Raw genomic sequence first — 6,740 nt, forward strand, 5'->3', positions numbered from 1 at the left:
CACACACATTACACGGGGCTAAAATCACATTCCTTTACACACAGTCTGTCAGTCTTCACAGGGTGTATTTGGCTTTTATGTTGCCCTTCTGACCTGTAATCTCTGGTCGGAATGGCAGTGTAGTTGCAGTAGGCAGATACACCCTGAGCAGATCATGGCTAACTAGCTGTGTTGTAAAGGAATGTGATTTCAGCCCTGTGGATGAGGAACAGTATAGAGTGCTTTAATGGGAAAAGAGCTCAGCAGCTGGGCATAGCATGCAGGGTGGAGGGGGTGGTCAGGGGGCTTTGGAGGGGGGGCAACTTAGATCTCAGTGGGCAAAGCCATGTGACACAAAATCTGGAGCCTGCAGCCCTTTAGGGGCCCCCCAAGGAGGTGTTAAGGGATTTTTTTAAGCAATTTCTGAAGGTTTCTCTGTCAGTGTTGGGAAGGACACCTTCCGGAGGTGTGTGTCTTTTCCCCAGTTGTCAGGGAAGTGGGGTAAGTAGACATCCCCAGGTGGGGGGGTACAGAGAATCCCAGCTGGTGACTAGGACACACTGAGCAGTGTCATACCTCACCAGTGACATCGGTCCCATCATGGCTACGGGACGGCACTCTCCTCCTCTTGCCTTGCTGAGCTCGGTTACCATTCCATGTTGCCAGCACACAGCACAGACACTTCCCCATCCTGGGCTGTTCTCACCTCGTGCTCCTCTCCATTCGGGAAATGGCTCACAGCTTCTCCCCAGCCAATGGGAACAGTGGGGTGTGGACTGTGTAAGGCAAAGTAGAAGCCCAGTACTGGAGCGTGGCTGTGGGGCCCTAGAGCAGATTGGAGCTGGATTTTGTGGAGGATATGATATGACAGGGAGGCTACAGGGGCCCCCTGGAGCTAGGGGTGAGGTTGCGATTGTGACCCCTGCAACCCCTTATGCAACGCCCATGCAGTAGAGGATGTTTTCTACACTACTTCCTCCACTGGCATCTGTGTACTAGCGCCGGCACCCATGGCAGGTGCCCCACATCTGTTGATTGGTGGCCTGCCAAAATTGCAATCCTGGGCATCCTTTTATTGTGAGAATTCCCTCTTACAGCTCTGATAGGCTGGGCTGCACAGATAAGACGGCAGTGGGCTGAAAAAAAAAAGCAGAGCGGCGGATGCATATGGTGATAACTGTGGAAATGTGGAAGGGAAGAGGGGTCAGTTGTGCAGAGAGACAGCTGTGGAAAGGTTTGGGAGATCGTGTAGAGGTGAGAGCTGGGGGGAAATTATATAATGTTAAGAGAGCTGTGGAGGCACCTGGGGGTGCAGAGGTGAAAGCTGGGGGGTTGCAGAGGTTGAGAGCTGTGGATAGGGGTGTGCTGTACATGGGGGTGCAGAAGTGAAATTTAAAGGGGGCAGAGATAAACTGTGAATGTGGGTGCAGAGGTAACATGTTGGCAGGAGATAAAAAGGTGAGTTTTGAATAGGGAGCACACTAAAGTGAACTGCAGATGGAGGGGAGGGGAATTTGAGCCGTGGATGGAGGGCAGGAGAAGTTGAACTGTGGATGGAGGGCAGGAGAAGGCGAGCTGTGGATGGAGGGGAGGAGAAGGTAAGCAATAGAGGGGAGGAGAAGGTGAGCTATGGATGAAGGGGAGGAGAAGGTTAGCTGTGGATAAAAGAGGAGGAGAAGGTTAGGTGTGAATGGAGGGGAGGAGAGGTTGAACTGTGGGTGGAGGGAGGAGAAAGTGAGCTATGGATGAAGGGGAGGAGAAGGTGAGCTGTGGATGGAGGGGAGGAGAAGGTAAGCTTTGGATGGAGAGGAGGAGAAGGTAATCTTTGGATGGAGGGGAGGAGAAGGTGAGCTGTAGATGAAGGGGGGGGGAGAAGGTTAGCTGTGGTTGAAAGGGAGGAGAAGTTGAACTGTGGATGAAAGGGAGGAGAAGGTGAGCCGTGGATGGAGGGGAGGAGAAGGTGAGCTGTGGATGGAGGGGAGGAGAAGTTGAACTGTGGATGGAGGGAGGAAAAGGTTAGCTATGGATGAAGGGGAGGAGAAGGTGAGCTGTGGATGGAGGGGAGGAGAAGGTGAGCTGTGGATGGAGGGGAGGATGGAGGAGAGGAGAAGGTGAACTGTAGATGAAGGAGGGGGGAGAAGGTTAGCAGTGGATGGAGGGGAGGAGAAGGTTAGCTGTGGATGGAAGGGAGGAGAAGTTGAACTGTGGATGGAGGGGAGGAGAAGTTGAACTGTGGATGGAGGGGAGAAGAATTTGAACTATGCATGGAGGGAGGAGAAGGTGAGCTATGGATGAAGGGGAGGAGAAGGTGAGCTATGGATGGAGGGGAGGAGAAGGTAAGCTTTGGATGGAGGAGAGGAGAAGGTGAGCTGTAGATGAAGGAGGGGGGAGAAGGTTAGCCGTGGATGGAGGGGAGGAGAAGGTTAGCTTTGGATGGAAGGGAGGAGAAGTTGAATTGTGGATGGAGGGGAGGAGAAGTTGAACTGTGGATGGAGGAAGAAGAAGGTGAGCTGTGTGGGGGGGGGGAGAAGGTGATCTGTGGATGGAGGGGAGGAGAAGGTGAGCTGTGGATGGGGGAGAAGAGGTGAGTTGTAGATGGGGGGAGAGATGGTGAGCTCTGGAGGAGAAGGTGAGCTGTGGACAGGGGGGCACAAATAAAAGCCAAGAGGTGTGCAGAGGTGAGCAATACATGGTTACTTTGGGGGAATTACTTGGGGGAAGGGGAATTTTGCTTGGGGAGCACAAGGAAAATTTGTTAGGTGGCAGCAAAGCATAGAGTTTAGTAAAGTATGGTGTACAGGGTGCAATGGTCAGGATTTTGTGTTCCATCTTGAACTTCTATACTCTGGATGCTGCGCTAAATATTACAGACCTTTTACGGTTGCAAATTAATGGCCCCTGGACAGTACTCCTGAATACTGCACTTTGTACAATGGGTTTTATGCTACATATTCCCCCCCAACCCCCATAGCTGTGATCTTCCAGTGCTTTGAGGGCTAATAGAGCCAAGGGACCTGTCACAGGGGGACGTTTTCAAAGAAAACAGCAGCCAACAGCACAAGGGATGCTTCGCAATCAATGTAAGTACTGTCCCATGTGCTGATTTTTTTCTGTGTGACACACTCCTCAGCACTGCACAATATGCACTCCTGTGTGCTATGCACTCCTGAGTCCTGTACTTTGTGTGTTACACATTCCTAAACCTTGTGTCGCGTGCAAAATACAGTTCTGAACCTTGACCCCACCCATTTTGCATTGCTTTACTTTTTTTTCCCTGACAAAGAGTGGGATAGGGTGGGAATGAGGGCATGGTGGGGCAGAGAGTTGGCTAAGGAGGGTGCGTTCCTGCACCTATTCTTTAAGAAAAAAAGCCCTGCTACATATATATATATATATATATATATATATATATATATATATATATATATATATATATACATATATGTAGCAATAACTCTCAGTGGAGCTGCTGGTTTAAGCGGGCTTGTTACTGTTATGGAAATGATTAAGAGCTCCAATCGAGCCCAAGGTTATCTGCTGCTGTCTCTAATTTGAAAAGTGTGGATATGCATGCATATAAAAGTAAACACTCTGAGACACGCTCAGCATTGCTACTCATTACACTTTCTGATTTATTCAAGGCGGTGCTAATGTTTTATACACACAAATACGTCATTGCTATGTTAGTCTAATAGGTACATCTCATTGGTTAAGAAGATAAAGAAGATGGAGAATTTTCATAACGAGGTTTGGCTCTCTTTGGTTTTATCTCCAGTTCCGCGTTCTTCTGATGTGTGGGATGCAGGGGGTACACGCCATCTTGAGAAAATATAGGAACAGAGCAAACCTGTATACTTATATAATGAGTAAGGAGAAAAATATGTATGCACATAAGAAAATAGACATTTTCAGATTACTATTATTATTATCTACATCACATTACTTCACAATCCCCCCTAAAATGACTATTTTCTCTTTTCTGTCCCTAATACTAAAGGTCCCACTTTGGCCTGGCCCTTCTCCTCAGCAACTCTTTTAGGCTGTATATAGAATTGGGCAGTAACTGTTCACTTCCCTCCTCGATACAGCTGGAGAGGTGCAGTCAGGCGCTATCTATCCCTAAAACCCTATAGGATTGTGAGGTTATGGACAGGGAGTGACTGTAGGGGAGTGAAGGGTTTGTCATCTTCCATCATAAGGAGGTCCTCTTCTTCTTGGTGGAGAAATGTAGGTGTGCTATTGTCTACAGCCCTGCTCATTAACTTTTTACAAAAGGTAGAATACAGCATACAATCAGGGCTAAAAGAACCAGGATTATTAATACCGTTACCCGTATCTGGGCGAGCACCTTCTGCCACCCACTCATCCAGCTAAAGTATTGATCCCATGGGTCTGTGATACCTGAGTTCTTCAACTCCAGTGACAGATCTTCTAATTTCTTTATAGCTAGAGTAACCTTACCATTTGGGCCAGTATTATCAGGAATGTATGTACAACAGGTTCCCGTTTTTTCCTATGATTTTACAAAACACCTCCTTTCCCAGATAGCACCATGTCTAAGGCTATCAGGTCCTGGAATGTCATGTAGGAAGGGTACGGGCTAACTGGTCAGCAATTCCCTGGAGGGCATCTTTAGTGTAATTTACAAATCTCTGTTGGTTATAATATGTGTAGTGTCAGGTCACCTAGAGGCTGGGTGACAGATGCACACCGTTGGGATCAGGAATGCACCGCAAGGTAGTGGTCCCTATGGCTGACTGCTGCGGATTGTACCCTGGGAGGTTCAGGAATCAGGTCTACTGGATCACTGACACAGATCCCACTGGGAGCTAGAGCATAGATTCCCCAGGGCGCGGAGTCTAAGAGCCAGCAGGTGTTCACCAGAGCCTCTAGTGGTGAGGATGGACTGCGCTGCAGTCTGGCTCCAGGTCGCGGCCCCCAGGGTCTCACAGCTCACGCTCACGGTAGACTACAGGAGAAGAGGAAGGAGGGAGCTGTCTGGAACATCAGGGTCACAGGCAAACAGGGATGGCCGGGAACAGGCTAAAGTCGGTAACAGAAATCAGATGTAGGAAACATAGCAAGTACACACAGAGGCTAACACACAGTGGTTGATCAGCACTGCTGGCTTGCAGTGCACAGGTTAATATAGGGTTCCCTGATAGGGCCTGGGGTGGGGCCATGCTTATAGGGGAGGTTACAAAAGCAGTCTGGTGAGGGTCAGCTGGTCTCTAGAGATGAACACATGGAGACAGGTATGCTGATCGAAAAACTCTATTGCATAACCATGACATGTAGTTAATCCAATCTACATTCTTGCTGACAGTTGTTATGGGGATCAAAGACTCAAAAACAGCTTTTACCTGATCCCTGGCTTTAAACTCATCAGGGACCCCCCTTGTAACCCCTATGACATGTATGTATACATGAGGATCAAAGCTTCCGGAGAGAGCTGTTCGCTTCCTCCTCTGACTGTGTGCTGGGTCAGTGTATGTATCAGGGGTATCTTTGGTTAGGATATGGGGCTTTCTATTTTCATCTTTTTTGTCTAATGCACTCTGTGGTTGCCCAGTCTGGCCCTGGGTTCCAACCCACTGGCCCCCACAGAAACCACAACTCTGTCCCCAGTAACTGTCTGTGTGGCATACATATATGTCCTTACCGTAAGGGATATCACTGTACCAATGGCATCACCATGAAGGGTCAAACGGACAAGGTACTATGTCACAGTAATCTAATGTAAAGGTGGTCACATGTGTACCTGAAGAGTTACACCAAAATGTAATTATGTTATCATTTTTGTGATGGCCACCTCCTGGGCCCCTCCCCCTAGATCAAACAGAAAAAGGATATGCAGCACCCGAAAACACGCTCTCCTGCAGTGATAAGCGTGCATTCAGGTGTTCTTCCTGGCCAACTTGACTGAGGTGGCTGTGGTCACCAAAACTTGGAATGGACCATCATAACTTGGCTCAAGGATCTCCAGACAGTAGTTGGTGTGTTCCTGTATCTAATTCAGGATCTGGAATGGAAGAAAACACCTGGACAGGTTAATTCTCGTGATAATGTGGTTACATAATTAGTCAACACATCAGACTGTAACTGTAACTGTTGTGGAAAGTAACAACCAAGTCTGGGAGCTGAACCAAACAAAATTTCATAAGGGTATAGGGCATGTTTCCCCTGGGGGTGTGTCTGACACTGAACAGGGCAATGGGCTAACTGTCTGGCCAACTCATGTTAGTCTCTTGGGCCATCTTTAACATCCTGTTTTTAGTGTCCCATTCATCCTTTCTACCTTCCCGCTACTTTGAGGGTGGTATGGGATGTGTAGTGCCAACTGAACCCCCAGTGCTGCCCAAATCTCTTTAGTAAGGGTTGTTGTTAGGGCTGGTCCCTGATCTCTCAATATCACCTCTGGGACCCCAAATTTACATACTATCTCACTCAGTAGTTTCTTAGCTGTGGTCCTGGCAGTCATGACCACTTCCACTAGGGCGTATTCGAATCTGCCACTTCTTGGCACTTGAGAATGATCAATTTGCATCCTCTGGAATGGGGTATAGGGCTTTTGCCAGGTGCTTCTTCTGTGCATCCTGGGTTACATTTGGTGCAGATAATGCATGATCTGCAGAAGCTGTCGGTCAGTGGAGTAACTCTTGGTGCAACACTTGTTGATAAGAGAGTTCATAAAAGTCTTTGTCAAGTGGGCAGCTCCATGTGCCCATTGCACCACAGCTGGGTACATACTCCTGGGTAGA

At 48.3% G+C, this 6,740-nt stretch overlaps 1 protein-coding gene across 1 annotated transcript in view; it reads right to left on the reverse strand.

Moving 5' to 3' along the window:
* The window catches only part of LOC141113791 (uncharacterized), a 39,119-nt gene extending 38,415 nt beyond the window's left edge, over nucleotides 1-704 (reverse strand). Inside the window, exon 1 of the mRNA XM_073607078.1 lies at nucleotides 556-704. The gene's annotated coding sequence lies outside the window, so the exon portion shown is untranslated. The remainder of the gene's footprint in view (nucleotides 1-555) is intronic.
* Between the last annotated feature and the right edge of the window lie 6,036 nt (nucleotides 705-6,740).

The sequence above is a fragment of the Aquarana catesbeiana genome, linkage group LG12 (genome assembly GCF_042186555.1).
Source record: "Aquarana catesbeiana isolate 2022-GZ linkage group LG12, ASM4218655v1, whole genome shotgun sequence".
NCBI classification, from domain to species: domain Eukaryota; kingdom Metazoa; phylum Chordata; class Amphibia; order Anura; family Ranidae; genus Aquarana; species Aquarana catesbeiana.